This window comes from Bidens hawaiensis, unplaced genomic scaffold (genome assembly GCF_021521415.1).
Source record: "Bidens hawaiensis isolate Kalapana, Puna unplaced genomic scaffold, B.hawaiensis_p1.1 tig00019794_1, whole genome shotgun sequence".
NCBI lineage: Eukaryota > Viridiplantae > Streptophyta > Magnoliopsida > Asterales > Asteraceae > Bidens > Bidens hawaiensis.
Window position 1 is genome coordinate 21970 of NW_027493004.1, and position 17003 is coordinate 38972.

A 17003-nucleotide genomic window follows, 5' to 3' on the forward strand; every position below is an offset into this window, starting at 1 on the left:
GTTACCCGCGGTGATCGTGTCGGGGCATTAACTTGGTCTTCGGGAGCCGAACCTGACCGGCCCATTTCTTTGCTCAGAGCGTACACGTGACCCGCGGAAGCTTTCTTGTGACTCGCAGAGGTTGTACTTAAGCTGCTGGAGTTTCTCGCCATGACCCGCGGAGGTCAGATTTGATCCGCGGTTGCGCGTTAGTGACCCGTGGTATGTGAGGATTCGCGGGTGCGCATACATGGCAGCAGAATGCTGATTCGCGGCGCGCATGCATGGCGGCATACTAAGGATCCGCGGATGCGCATACATGGCAGCAGAATGTTGATTCACAGCGCGCAAGCATGGCAGCGTAGTGAGGATTCGCGGGTGCGCATGCATGGCAGCGTATTGAGGACCCGCGGATGCGCATACATGGCAGCAGAATGCTGATTCGCGGCGCGCATGCATGGCGGCATACTAAGGATCCGCGGATGCGCATACATGGTAGCAGAATGTTGATTCACGGCGCGCAAGCATGGCAGCGTAGTGAGGATTCGCGGGTGCGCATGCATGGCAGCGTATTGAGGACCCGCGGATGCGCATACATGGCAGCAGAATGCTGATTCGCGGCGCGCATGCATGGCGGCATACTAAGGATCCGCGGATGCGCATACATGGCAGCAGAATGTTGATTCACGGCGCGCAAGCATGGCAGCGTAGTGAGGATTCGCGGGTGCGCATGCATGGCAGCGTATTGAGGACTCGCGGATGCGCATACATGGCAGCAGAATGCTGATTCGCGGCGCGCATGCATGGCGGCATACTAAGGATCCGCGGATGCGCATACATGGCAGCAGAATCTTTCATAGGTGGTGGAATGTTGATCCGCGGCTGTGCGCATGCATAGCGGCGGAGTGGTGACTCGCGGGCGTGCATGCATCGCGGCGAAGTCTTGATCCTCGGCAGTGTGCATGCATGGAAGCGAAGACTTGATCCTTGGCAGTGCACATGCATGGCGGCGAAGTGTTGACGCGCGGCTGCGCGCATGATGTATGAAGGCGTAGTGCACTATCAGCAGCGGCGCGCAAGCATGTCGGTGGAGTGCAACATGTGCATGGCGCGCATGCATGACGGCGGATTGTTCATCTGCGGAAGCACACGCATGGCGGCGTAGAGTTGATCAGCGGGACACGCATGCATGCACGGTGACGTGATGATCCTTAGCTCGCATGCATGGTGACGTATTGTTGAAACCCATCGGCGCACATGAACGGTGGTTGGGTGCTTACCTGCGGAACTTGCAGGTGACCCGCCTTGGTCAGAGTTTGTTATGTCGGAGCACGGCGTCCATGAATGGTGTCGTCTTCCAAGCTCATATTGTACTATTTCTGACCCGCATGGGGTCGTCTTCCAACCCGCATGGGGTTTTGATCCGCGGTGCGCATGCATGGCGGCGGAGCGGTTACTCGCGGGCGCGCATGCATTGAGGCGGAGTCTTCTGCGTAAAACCGAGGACATGGAGTCGTCTTCCGACCCGCATGGTGGTTTCCGCGGGCGCGCATGCATGGCGGCGGAGCGGTTACTCGCGGGCGCGCATGCATTGAGGCGGAGTCTTCTGCGTAAAACCGAGGACATGGAGTCGTCTTCCGACTCGCATGGTGGTTTCCGCGGGCGCGCATGCATGCATGGCAAAGTCTTCCACAGGTGGAATGTTGATCCGTGGCTGCGTGCATGCATGGCGGGGTAGTGCATTATCCGCGGCGCGCGCATGCATAATGGTGGAATGCTCATCTGCGGGGACGCATGCATGCATGGTGGCAAAGTCTTCCATAGGTGGAGTGTACGTATGGAAGCGAAGACTTGATCCTTGGCAGTGCACATGCATGGCGGCGGAGTCGTGACTCGCGAGCGCGCATGCATGGCTGCAAAGTCTTGATCCTCGGCAGTGCGCATGTATGGTGGCGGTGTATCGAACCGCGGTGGCGCATGCGTGATGGCGGTGTATCGAACCGCGGTGGCGCATAGTGATGGCGGTGTATCGAACCGCGGTGGCGCATGCGTGGTGGCAGAGTATTGAACCGCGGTGGCGCATGCGTGATGGCGGTGTATCGAACCGCGGTGGTGTATGCGTAGTGGCGGAGTGTTGTGCCGCGGTAGCAGACATGCGTGTTGCGTTGTTCTTCCGTGGTGACGCGGCGACGATCTGCGGTGGCGATCATATATTGTATCGGGGTGTTCGACTGTGCACATGCATGATGGCGCACTGTTGCTTATGGGCGCGGAATGGACGTCACAGTGGTGGTGTTGGAAAGCCAGAGCGCTTATATGGTCCGCAATGACGCGCGATGTTGATTCACGCCAGGGCTCATGGATAGCCGCGCGGTGCAGATCCGCGGCGACGCACATGTATGGCGCCTTGATGGCGGAGACAGCCCCGACGGAGCTGAATAGAAGAAGGAGGCGGAGTCTTTTGCGCAAAACCAACGGCATGGATTCGTCTTTCGACCCGCATAGTGGTTTGATGGCTATTATTTTGAGGCTGTACACAGCCTGTCATTCTGTGTATTCCTTTTTTACACCCAATTTTTGCTTTGACTATAGATCTAGAACTTATTCCAGCATTGAACACTGAAAAATCAGATCTGGATCCGGCACCCATTGCGTATGAACGCAGATCTAGAGAGAAACAAGAATATCGAACGTAACTGTTGCTCAAACGGAATCAGATCTGAAGGAATTAGAACCAGATCTAACCTCCGTCACTCTAGAAACACAGATCTGGACATGAAACGGGGAAGATTGAGGTGTGGTTCGTTACCGTCCCACGGATGGCGCCAATGAAGAAACGTGAAATGAATCTGACCTGATCCAAGACAATATTCCTCGGTGTTCGAGATAAACGAACCATGACTTCATCTTCTTCTCCTGTAGTTCGAGACCTGCCATAGAAATATGGGGGGTGTGGAGGCGACTGCTAAGAAATCTCGAGGATCTCTTGTTTACAGACACAAAAATGGTTATGGCGGTGGCTCTTATTGAGAACAACAACAACAACCCTTAATAAGGAGGTGGAGACCTCCTTATATAGGGAGCCTCATGGCCACCATCATGGTACCCTAATAGGCCTAGCCCAGTTAGGGTTACCTCCACGAAACCCCCTCAGCCCAATAATATTGTATTAGTCCATATCATAAAATAAGCCAGACATAATAAATTAAGGTCGTAAGCCGGGTTTAGTACCATACCCCTACAATATGTAAGTTAAGTTAGTTGAAGTTATTGTAGAGTTTAAATTTGTAAGTTATTGTAGAGTTTAAATTTGTGTATGATGTATTCCTAAATTGATTGTGAATGTGATTCAAATTGGGGATTGATTAATTTTATTTTTTCATTTTTTTTTTGGAATTCGGATATCTGTTTAGTTATCTTAACGGATATCTGACTTTGAACGCCCCTAGTGTGGTGGATGGGTGCGGGCAAGTATTTTTGAGTTTTTTTTAATTTATTTTAACAAGGGTGGAAATTACCGTTATACATTCACATGCGTCACGCATGCTTCCACTTAATCGAGCTTTTGGATTGACAACAATCTAATGAACTAAAAGCCATACAAACTATGATATAAAATACACTAAATGAAAGTCATCTTTTGGGATGATAATGGGCTAGGTATTGAATATCCCAGTCCCATATCTATTTGTAGAAATGTGTCCCGTACGCAACCCAATATTCGTTGGGTGTTTGTCAGGTATTTAGCGGTCAGATATCAGGTATATCTGTTAGTTTGTTAAAAGAAGTTTCCATTAGGATTTCCAAAGATATCTTTTTATCACTATAATTATTGTGTACTTTTTATTTATATATCAAGTATTACAAATAAAAAGTGATACGTTACATACATATAAACATTATTTTAAATAGATAATATCATTATATATTTTTTTTAAATTTATGTACATATTTCATAACATATATTTAAATATAAATAATATCACTAAATACATATCTAAAAAAAATTAATGTTTTAATATAATGATCCTAGTTAAATGAAGCTTTTATTAGACAAGGATTAAGGGGAAATAAAATAAAAAATAAATTATCCGGGTTTATGATTCGGGTATATATTTTGGGTAAACAAATATATGGTTTCGGGTAATCGGGCTGACCTAATCCCGTACCTGAGAAAAATTTTAAAATGTAATCCTATTTACTTCCATACCCAATTCAATACACGTCCCAGATGTTTAGATTATACTCGTCGGACTTGGGTTTTATTGCCACCCCTAGTCATTTTCCTAGAGACCTAGTCAATCATTAGCAATAGTTTAAATGACCAAACTTTAATTTAGTCTGTGTTTACAAAACTATGCAGTATTTAACATAAACGTGTTTGAATAGAGAGTGAAACTTGGAAATCAAATCTTATTTATATAGTGTATGGAACAGAGAATACGGTAATGAATCTGGTTAGTGGTTTACCAATCAACGAGGGGATGTAGCTCATATGGTAGAGCGCTCGCTTCGCATGCGAGAGGTACGGGGTTCGATTCCCCGCATCTCCACTTTTACTTTATTATTTCTACTTTTTCATGATTATTTTTACAAATTGAACTCTGACAGGCGGCTCATCATGCAAATAAAACGTTTTCAGATATAACTCGCTGCATGCAAATTGCTAGGTGATTTGAAGGGCATGCTATTAACATACCATCTACATAGCACCGATTGGTTATATGTATCGACTTAAGGTGATATGCAAAACTGGAGGTGTTGTGTATCTAAAGCAACAGCCAAATCAAAATGTTCATCAATACGAGTATATGGAAAAGTATGTCATATAACCCTGTTTGTTCAAAATTATAATACCAGACTTACCATTGTACAATTAATGCCATTTAAAAAGACATGGTAACCACCTACATATTTTTTACACTATAATAGCTGGAATGCGGATGATAAGTTTAGGACAGATATTGCTAATCTCCATTCCATACCCAATTGTAAAACTATCTAATACTTCATCGGGTATTGGATATAACCGCTAGTTTGTTGAATATATTTCTCACTATTATAAATTTATATTATTTTGTTACCTAAGAAAATTAGAAATCTAAAAGCTAAAAGCCATGGAATAACTAGATTATTCTATTACCATAATACACTAAAAATAAAAAGAAAATGACTAATGGGTATGGTTCAAGAAAACATGTATGCATGTTTCAGGTAATCGCACATCATTTAATAGGCTAATTCCATACCCGTCTTAGGCCTGCGAAAATCTTTAAAACTAATCTTATATACCCGGTCCCAACCCGAATACATTTCCTGAATGTTTCACTTTTACTTGTCGGGTTCGTTTTCATTCCCTAAGCTAGAACTTAAATATTTTTATATGCAATTTGATCAGGGAATCTGGACTGGTACACAAAGGGCTGACTTTGGCCATCACATCCTAACTTCATTAGGTAAGTTCTGCACATAAGATTAAGTTCTGCACATATTTTTATATGCAACTTGATAACTAGCTAAAAAGCCACAAATTATTTAGTCTATTAATCTTGAATTAAACTATTTTCTAATGAAATCATGAGATCAGCTAACACAAAAACTAAACACATGGAGGTTGACTTTGAGCATGTTGTCCCAACTATATGTTGAAATGATCAACACCGTCGATGCATTGTTTGATTATGTTAATCACTTTCAGCACTCTTAATTATATGTGTATCATTGAAGCGGTGTAATACATTTCTAATTTCTTGCCTCTCACATCCTTCATAAATCTTAACCATTTGTCAGTTCAATGTTTTAATTAGAGAGGTTACAGGCACCTTTTTGTTGGTTCTTTACACGTCTGCTGTCACTTACAATTGCTTGGAAGTTGGAATATTTTGTTAGTTTTACAAAATCATTTGATCTCCAATATATGGAGTCATTCTTGAAGCAGTTTAAAGATCTTATGATCCAACTAGAGGAGATAAAATCAACCACCAACAACTTCGGCGACAAGAACAACTATATTGGATGTGGTGGTTTTGGTAAAGTTTATAAAGGAGAATTGTTTCACTCTAAAGGGCGAAGCATGGTTGCTATTAAGCGTCTGGATCGTAGGCATGGGCAAGGAATACCTGAGTTCGTGAAAGAGATCACAATGCTTTCTCGTTACAGGCATCCAAATCTCATCTCTCTTATGGGATTCTGTTACCAAGAGGATGAGATGATCCTTGCTTATGAGCATGCGTCTCGTGGAAGCCTTGACCGCCACTTGAATTCCTCTCTACTCTCTTGGACACAACGTCTCAAGATATGCCTTGGAATTGCTAAGGGACTAAGTTACCTTCATGATCCAAAGGGGACACACCAAAGAGTTATCCACTGTGATATAAAGAGTGCTAATATCCTACTTGACAACCAATGGAATTCTAAAGTTTCTGATTTTGGGCTATCAATATTAGGCCTAGCTAATGAGAAACACTCGACTATTGTCACCATTGCAGCAGGTACCCTTGGGTACAGTGACCCACATTATGCAATGACGCACACCCTAACAAAAGAGTCAGATGTATACTCTTTAGGTGTGGTCTTATTCGAAGTTTTATGTGGGGCACTATGCTATACATATAGCAATGATCATGTCCCACAAACTTTAGTGCCCACATGGATTAAAAGCTATGAGCAAAATAAACTAAACGATATCATCTTTAAAGATCCGGCCATTCAACCAATGGATCAGAGTTGTTTATTAGCATTTTCAGACATTGCATATCGATGTTTGAAGGTATTCCGTGAGGATCGGCCTAAGATGGCTGAGGTTGTAAAAGAACTTGAGACCGCACTCGAAAGTCAAGAGTTTAGCGAATGGAAACCGCTTTTTAACTACGAAGAGATGACTACGACTGCAGAACCTCCTTTGAACTACAATTCCAAATGTGAATTAAGAAAACTTTTGTCCAAAGGGGTCCTCCTTAATGGTGGCAAAACGGTAATTAGTTGCTATGTCTATAAGCCGCTGCTTTAGATATTTTTGTATATAAAATGTAAAATCATTTCATTCAACTAACTTGAAGTTGTTTAACCGGCGTACAGTGGTTTTCATTAAACAAGAAGGGAGAACATTGTGAAATGATATCATTTGCAGAATGTTTGGATTCAATTCGAAATGTACTTAAGAGTGATCCACGTTCATCTGAATATAACTTAAGGTAACTTCACCCTTCTCTTTCTAGCTTTTGAGAATGTAGAAACACAATGTAACATGCTCTGTATCATTTGTTGAAGGATATATGGTATAATGTCAACTAATAATGACTTCAGGGACTGTTTGTGTAATATACTGGAGTTTATAGATTTTTTGGTTAAAACTGTTAACTGAAGCAAACTATAGCCTATAGGGACCAAAATTATCCATTCTGAAAGTTAGTTTGATAGTAAGTCGTTAGAAGAAGATAAAAGGGGAATAACATGTAATTAGGTTATTAAGGTTTACTTTTCATTTTTACGGATTCCTTTGTATTTTGTTTCTGTAAAGCTTTTGCTTATCAATTTATCAATAAACAAGTGTTCTTTGTTTCATCGTTGATTCAATTTTACGATTCACTTGTGTAACAAATGTATTAGAGCTTCGTTCACTCGATCCAAAATTAAATTGTTTGTAATTCTACAGTCACGATCAAGTTTGCTTTCAGTGAAGTTCGAACATGAGAAATTTGATGGGAGAAACGATTTCTCGCTCTGGAGGGTGAAGATAAGAGCCCTATTGGTTCATCTTGGTATCTCCAATGCTATGTTGGGAGAACCAAATATGCTAGAGGGATTAACTAATAAGAAGAGAAAGGATATACTGGAAAAGGCACATTCAACGATCATCTTGAGTCTTGGTGATCGTGTTCTTCGTGAGGTGTCAAAGGAACTCACGCGACCGGAATTTGGTCAAAGTTATAGACTATGTATATGACCATGTTTTTGGCCAATCGATCGTATTTGAAGAAAAGACACTACACCTTTTCATATGACTCCTGGTAAATCGTTAGAAAGTCACACAAACGAATTTTATAAATTGATTCTTGATTTGGAAAACATTAAGGTGGAGTTAGATGATGAATATCAAGCCATCATATTCCTGACTTCATTACCTTCATCCTATGAACATTTAATGGACACTCTCATGTACATACGGGAGAGATTCTTTGTCCATGGAAGATGTCCTTGCAGCTTTTAATTCCAAAGAACTCAACAAGAAATTTGATAACCAAGAAGATGGTTGTGATGGGTTATATGTTAGGGGAAGATTATATCAAAGAGGGTTTAACACCAAGGTTCCATCAAGATTTAAGTGTAAAGTAAAAAAGAATGTGTTTCATCTGCATTTTAGATAAACACTTTAAAAGATAATGTCATGAAAGAAACACGAAGAAGCCTGATACTGGTTCTTTTAAGGGTCAATGTAATTCCTCTAAAGATCCTTTATATGGTTATGAAAGTTCTAAAGTGTGTGTAATATCTAGTGGTGATGACATAGGAAGTTGGATTATGGATTCTGGGTGTTCATGCCATAAGACCCATGTTCTTGAATGTTTTAAGCCTATTAAGTATGAAGATCTTGGTATGGTAAAGCTCATAGAACTTGTACGATTAAAGGTTATGTTATTGTAGCATTAAGTTTGGGCAATGGAACTGAGGTTGAGTTGTCTAACGCAGGTATGTTCCTGAGTTAACAAAGAACTTAATATCCTTAGGAACATTTGAAAGAAATGGTTATTCTAAAAGTTTGAATAATGGTACAGCCAGGGTGATAAAAGGATCAATGGTGGTGATGTCAAGGTCTATAGGAGAGAATATCTATGTATTAATAGATGGTAAAGCCGTAGTTGGAACTATTTATGTGGCCAATGGTAAAACAGCCAATATGGCAAAATTATGGCATGTCAAACTTGGTCACATGAGTGAATTGGGGTTAATGGAGTTAAAAGAAACAAGAAGTTATCAAAGATATGTCTAGTTGTGAGATAGAGTCATATGAAAACTGTATTCTAGGGAAGACTAAAAGGGTTAAGTTTTCTAATGGGATTCATAAGTCCAAGGGTATTTTGGACTATGTCCATGCATATTGTTAGGGACCCACTAAGTTCAAGCCTTTAGGCGGAGCTTCTTAATTCCTATCCATTATAAAGACTATTGTAGAAGAGTATGGGTGTATATACTCAAGAACAAGTCTGATGTGTATGACATGTTCAAGGAGTGGGCAACTCTGGTTGAGACTCAAACTGAAAAAAGAGTCAACTAACTGAGAACTAACAATGGCTTAGAGTTTTGTAGCAGTTGTTTAATAGCTATTGCAAAACTAAGGGTATAGCTAGGCATTTGCCCATTCCTGGTACTCCTAAACAAAATGGCCTAGTTGAGAGGATAAATAGAACATTGCTTTAAAATGTGAGGTGGATGATTATTACAGCAGGGATGCCTAAGGATTTTTGGGTTGAGTCTGTAAAGATTATTGCATACATTGTAAACATGTCACCATCTAGTGTAATTAATATGATGATGCCCATGGAGAGATGGTCCGTTGAGAAGCATAGTTATGATCACATGAGAAATTTTGGTCGTTTTGCTTATTCTTACATTATCTAGCTTAAATTAGAACCAAGAGCTCAAAAGTGTATCATGCTTGGTTATCCTGATGGTGTTTAAGGATACAAGTTATAGAGACTTGATGATGGAAGTCCAAGAGTAATAATTAGCATAAATGCGGTGTTCAAGGAAAGTGTTATGTACAAAGATGTAGTGGGTAAATTGAAGATTACTGAGGTTGATCATAGTGTTGATAATGGGGTACAACTTGAGGTGGAACCTGTTACAAGTATATATGAATAGGGGAACACAAATGAATCTGTTAGTGATACTAAGGGTTATAATGGATATAGTGGTTATTATTTTGCTAGGAGTATAACTGGAAGACACATACAAGCTCATTTCAGGTACATGAAAGGTGACGTTATATCTGCATTTGTTTTTAACGTAGAGGAAGAAAGTATATATGAACCATCATCATACATTGAGGCTATTAATTCTGTGTGTAAAGAAAAAAGGATCCAGACTATGCAAGAGGAGATGGAGTCTTTGCATAAAAATAATACTTAATAGTTAGTAGACATGGCTGAAGATCATAAACTTGTGGGTGTACAAGATCAAAGAAGGTGTAGCAGGAGATCCACACAGGTTCAAGGCTAGGTTGGTGGCAAAAGTGTTTACCCAAAGAACAAAAGAACATGGATAGACTATAATGAAAAATTTTCTCCTATGGTAAAACATTCATCTATAAGAGTTATACTTGCTTTAACTGCTTAAAGAGGTATGAAGTTGGAACAATTAGATGTCAAAACAGCTTTCTTGCATGGAAATCTAGATGAAAAGATATGCATGGCTCAACCACAATGTTTTGAGGTTGAGAAGCATAATGGGAAAGCCTGCTTGTTGCTGAGATCATTGTATGGTTTGAAGTGATCCACAAGGCAATGGTATCTTAGCTTTGATGATTATATGGTGTCTAATGGATTCATGAGAAACAAGTATGATAGTTGTGTATACTTTAAGGAGTATGAAAAGTAAAAATATGTTTATCTATTGTTATATGTAGATGGCATGTTGGTTGCTTGTCAAGATCAACATATTATTCAAGAGACAAAAGATTTGTTGAAACAAGAGTTTGATATGAAAGATTTGGGTGAGGCAAAGAGGATCCTAGGTATGGAGATTATCCGGGATAAGTATCAAGCTACAATATTTGACTGGGAGTGCTTATATAAAGTATATCTTATCAAACTTTGGTATGGTAGAAAGTGGTAAAATAGTGACTACGCCATTGGCTTGACATTTTAAGTTGTCTAATAAGGATTCTCCTACATAAGCTGATATTGAATATATGCAAAAGATTCCTTATGCCAAGGTGCTGGAAATTTAATGTACCTTATGGTCTACACAAGGCCTGATATAGATTATGAAGTGAGTTTGGTGAGCAGGTATGTAGCTAATCTGGGGAAAACTCATCGGGGTGTAGTAAAATAGATATTGAGATATCTAAAGGCTACTAGAGAGTTTGGGCTTGAATTTGGCAGGAAGTTTTTGGATGAGATTGTTGGTTATTTAGACTCGGACTTTGCAAAAGATCTAGACAGAGGTAGATATATGACATGATTTGCCTTTGTTGTGTGGGGATCTTCGGTAAGTTGGAAATCATCTTTTCAGCATAGGCTGAGTATATATGAACTTATCAACAACAAAGTTGGAAAGCACCTTATCAACAACAAAGGCTGAGTATGTTGCGTTAACAAAGGTTGCGAAGGAGAGTCTATGGCTAAAAGGATTTATATATGAACTCAGGGGTAGTTTGGTTATTCTTGTTGTGTATGTGATAATCAGGTTGCAGTTCAGCTGACCAAGAATCAGATATACCATGAAAGAATCAAGCACAAAATGTCAAATTACATTTTATAAGAGATATATTTAAGGCTAAAGAAGTTGACATTTTGGAGAATGCAGCAGATATGCTTACCGAAGTGTTACCAGGTTCAAAATTTAATCTTTCTTGAAGGATACCAAGGTGGATATTGTTGAAGGATTATGGTATAATGTCAACTAATAATGACTTCATGGACTGCTTGTGTAATATACTAGAGTTTACAGTTTTTTTGGTTAAAACTGTTAAGTGAAGCAAACTACAGGTCCAGAATTGTCTATTCTAAAAGTTAGTTTGATAGTAAGTCGTTAGAAGCTGATAAAAGGGGAAGAACATGTAATTAGGGTTTACTTTTCATTTTTCTTGATTCCTTTGTATTTTGTTTCTGTAAAGTGTTCTTCGCTTCATCTTTGATTCAATTTACAATTCACTTGTGTAACACCATTCATGCAGATTTGTCATGGGCCCATATCGTTATAAGAATGGGAGCGTCAAAGCACATGTTAAAACTCAATTCTTGACACCACTAATCACATACGCGGTAAACTTTGTGTTCAAGTTTACACACCCAAAGAAGGTAACAAAACCTCATGAATGTGTTATCCATCAAGTACAAATTACAAGGAGAGACCAAAACTTCAATTTCGTACCTTGGGTGTGAGAGAGACGATGGATGGTGGATGTGTGAAATGTATCACTTTACTAGTGACCATAGAATCGTTGATCTTGAAATTCTTTTTGACGGCTTTAGTTATTTTTATGATTTCATAGAAGTGGAAGGCATTGAGTTTCGTCCCTTAGAGAAAGTAAGATGTTATTCATATACATGTATTATTATTTATAATGTAATAATTTCCAGCCCATGTAGCTCACCTAGTTTTTTAAATAAAAAAATTTGGTATTGAATACAACAAGCATAATGATATTGATAGTCACTTTCATATTAGTCATTTGATCAAAGTCTAATATATGTTCTTCTACAGGTGGAACATTTAGATCAGAATCATCCCATATTAGATTCAGATTGTTATACAAATTGGGAAGAAACTTTGCCAATTGATTATGAAGACATACTGAAATGTTTGAAAAATTGGGTTCAATGGACAACAAAGAAGGAGGCATACTCAATTATTCGCGAAGGGTTATTAATCAATGATGGTCAAGAGGTAACTTTGATAAGAATGATTATTTGCTTCCATTAATTTTTCTCATGTGTAGTTGTTGCGAATCCTATGAATATGGTTCAATGGAAGCTTTTCTGTATTGTTAAACAAGTACTTACATACATTTATTATTGTTTTATAGTGGTTTTTTTGTGACAAAAATGGGAAGAAATGTCATATGTTATCATCACGAGCGACTTGCACAAAAGGCAGGAAGGTCCCGTATTGGATATCTTTGCCAGAATCAAGGTTCTTTAATATTTTCTCTCCATTTTTCTTGAATCTTAATTCTTACATAAAAAATGATGCAAAAACATGCGGACAATTTCTTTTCTATCTTTTCTTTTTTACATTAAGATGATTTATTTTTTCAGATTTGGAGAAGCCATTCAAGTGGCTCTTTGGAGGCAACTTGAAGTTAACGGCAAAATCCAGTCTCAGCTACTATCATCTCAAACAACATATGCAACTTATCTTGTCTACAAATTTTCAAAACACTAATCCGGATGGGAGGCTCCTTTGAAAGTGGAGGATAAAGATTATTTGGGTTTAGGAGATAATATTTATTATATATATTTAGTAAGACCTCGAACCCCGGTAATTAGACCAAAGGCTGATCAAAACACACACAACCCACTCAATATGCCGGAAATAAAAGGTCTTCCGCAACAAAGGAATGATGGTTGGATGGAAGTACAAATTTGGGAATTTCAAATCCAAAATGCTATTACAACCAAAAATATTTTGATGAATATTAAATTGATGAGTTGTGGTGAAAATATTGCTAGAGGACTTATTATTCAAGGCATTGAACTTAGACTCATATAGATTCCTTCAACTTGTAAACTCATTTATTTTTATATGTGATAAAGTAGTTACTGTTTATGATACTAGAAAAGAAACTTTAATCTAATAGTCTCAGATCATGTGTAGTCATAATGTCATGCATTCACGCATTTCAAGTCATGAACTCCCAGTCAGCATTCCAACATTTTGCAAAATATTGGTGTAGTCATAATTCTCCTCATAACTCTGCAGCAATCATTACTCAATCATTTTTTTCTTTTCTGCATTTCTATTTCTTTAAATTTAAACTAAACAAATAATATTTCATTAAATAAACAAACATTACATTAAAATAAAAAAACTACCCGACTCCCTTGTCCTTGTCTTTGTCTCCTCGTCTTCAATAGCACCGTCGCCGTCGTCTTCGTCTTCATCATCATCATCGAACTCGTCTTCGTATTCACCGTTGCCCTCGTCCTCGAGTTCATTTTAACCCGAAAGGCGCCGAAACATCCAAGCATGTCGGACCAAATCCACCTTAAGAGCATTATGTATTTCTTTTGAACGCACAAAATACGTGTTTTCTAATCTCTGCTCCAAAGTTGTTGGATTCGGTGGTGGATCATCGTCCGGTATATAAGTTGGACATATTGCGCGACCATCGTCTTAAATAATCACGTTATGCAATATGATACGCGTATACATAGCGCTTTTCATTCTTTCCAACAACCATAGACGACATGGGTTTTTAACAAAATGCCAACGTTGTTGAAGAACCCCAAAACACCTCTAGATTTATTTTCGTGAAGACACTTGCACTTTCTTAAAATAATCTCTTTTTTCAATGATCGGGTCTCTACATGTTTTCACGATAATCGCATACTCCGGATATATCTCATCACCCAAATAGTAACCGTGTCAGTAATAGTTATCGTTAGCCCAAAACGAAGCGATGGGAATGGTATTGGAGATGTAACCCTCCATCACAGGTGATCGTTCCAAGACGTTTATATCATTGTTGGAACCGGCAACACTGAAGAAGGCCGAACAAATCCAAAGGCGTATGAAGCAATCGCCTGAAGACTGACTGTTGGTCCTTTTTGGTCATCTCGTGTGTACTGACATCGCCATGTGGTTGGACAGTTAGCCCATTCCCAGTGCATACAATCTATACTCTCGATCATGTCAGGTAAATCATGAACTCTTGCATGCGCCTCGTAAATCCGTTCTATATCGTTACAATATGGTGTTCTTAGACAACGTGGAACATACATCTTTATTATTTATATATAAAATAATTAATTAAATCTATTTAAAAAAAACTACAAGTGGTTTATATATATATTTTAAATTGAAATATACCGTAGAAGAAATACTCCAATGTGTCTCGGGTTGTTTTATCGGTCGTCTTTAAGTACTCGTCATTGATGTCGGTCGTGTTTCCGTAGGCGAGCACGTGTGTAGCCAAAGTAACCTTTTGGACTGCGGTAAATCCTAGCGTCCGTCGACCGTCCGGTTTTTTGCTTAAAGTAATCAAACTCGCGCTCCAAATCTTCGGCAATGCGCAAAAATAAACGTTTATATATCCGAAATCGACGCTTAAAAATCTCCGGGTTCTTGTATGTCGGCAACTTATCGAAGTTATGCCATCAAACGAGCGTTCGCAGCCAAGCGGTCTTGTCAATATATGCTCTTTACGTAACCGGTGATGGAGGAGAACGAAAAGAACTCATGTAATTTGTCGTGAGCAAAACCGCACTTGCAATCGCCCGTGGATGAATTATATAGGAAAAAAATTTGTTTTTTTTTTGTTTTTTTAATATAGCCGTTGTTTTAACGGCCATGTGTTTAGAATCCGTGCCAACCAACGTTATGCTAAAAACACTCGATAAAAAAACCAACTCAAAAACCCGGGGGGGGGGGGGCTATGTTTTAGGCTCAAAACACCGGCTCACAAGCCGATTACGGACGGTCTAAGGATGTTGACATGTTACGGATTTGTTGCAAGTTAGTGACGTGATGATGAAAATTTATAAAGTTTAATGCATTATATAGAAAGGTGTTATTTTGCTACGCATAATTATAAATGGTGTCGACAATACACTTTTGAACGTTTGAACTTTTTGTTTAGGTTGTACTTAATATAATGGGTGAAAGACTGCAGACAGAGATTTTTTATTCATGATGTTGTATTAATAATATAAGTTTTTAATTAAATATATAATCCCAAGACTCTCAATTTAATTGTGTTAGTTAAGTTTGTCCCGGTCGATTGGATATCAAGGAGTTCGGTACGTAAATTTCAAATCTTGTAAACTAAAGATGAAGGCGTATATTTTTAATTTTTAAACATTGTTCTGTACATGCATTATTCTAATTTTCTAATACTGTTTTAATACACGTGTGTATAACTAATGCAATATCCAATTATCAAAACAAAACATTAATGTAGACAATCAAACTAAAAGTCGGACTTTTAATGGTTTTATTTTAAGAGAAGACGTCACGTCAAGTATCCATATATAAATGAATATGAAAGAATGAACGAATTTTAAGAGCGCTTTTAATGGTATTATTTGAACATCTTTTATAACCGTACATTAATTGCTATCAACATGGGGATGTAGCTCATATGGTAGAGCGCTCGCTTTGCATGCGAGAGGCACGGGGTTCGATTCCCCGCATCTCCACTTTAATTTATTTTACCGCTTTTGTTATTTGTGTTTATGTATATAGTTCACACAGGGAAAAAAAATACCGAATAGTGTATTTTATAGGTAATAAATCATCATACTGAACTATTGATTTGTTCTTTGTTAAAGGTAAAAATATAGGTAATAAATCATCATACTGAACTATTGATTTGTTCTTTGTTAAAGTTAAAAATCAGATTAATCTTAACGATGTTGTGCTCTGAACCTCAAACTAGTAACAAAGCTTATTCGGATTTTCGTTTGGTCATTCAGTAAATCCTAATGATATAAAATGATCTCATTAAACACTTAAAATTATCAACACTTGCTGTAGATCCAATCAGTTAAGATATTACGGAATAAGATTGCAACAATACATTTTTCTTATTCGCTTGTTGTCGCCATGCGCCCATCCCGATGATAGTTCCGGACTCTAACAGTGTTTCATTTGGTATTGCAACCGCATGCCACGATAACCAAATCGTTCCCTTTTCTTCTTATTGCAGGTAACGACTCTGATCTTAGTTGTTAAATGAACAATTAAATCCAAGTTTTCGTGGAATATGATGTTAGGGTTAAATGGGGGAAGACAGTTGTGACGATCTATATGCTAATAATATTTTGTAGACCTGTAAATTAATTATTCGAACGAACACGAACACTTAACCAGACATTTGCGTTCCTGTTTGTTCGTTTAAAAATGAACATGTTCGTGCTCATTCATTTAAAAATGTAAACGAATAGTTCACGATTTACGAACACAAACACACATACATAAACATACTTAAGAGAACGCACACAAACATAAATGAACACAGATGAATAAAAAACATATTAGGGTAATATAATTTGTAAAATACGAACAATATTTAATTATTTTCTATTAATATGTAAACGAATATGAACAAACATAAACAAACGAATATATTGGTCATGATT

At 38.6% G+C, this 17003-nt stretch overlaps 2 non-coding genes across 2 annotated transcripts; both read left to right on the forward strand.

Moving 5' to 3' along the window:
- The first annotated feature begins 4459 nt into the window (after window positions 1–4459).
- Window positions 4460–4532, forward strand: TRNAA-CGC (transfer RNA alanine (anticodon CGC)). Its single transcript has one exon. It is a non-coding gene; the product is annotated as a tRNA-Ala (tRNA).
- Window positions 4533–15988: 11456 nt separating this feature from the next.
- Window positions 15989–16061, forward strand: TRNAA-UGC (transfer RNA alanine (anticodon UGC)). Its single transcript has one exon. It is a non-coding gene; the product is annotated as a tRNA-Ala (tRNA).
- Window positions 16062–17003: the final 942 nt, after the last annotated feature.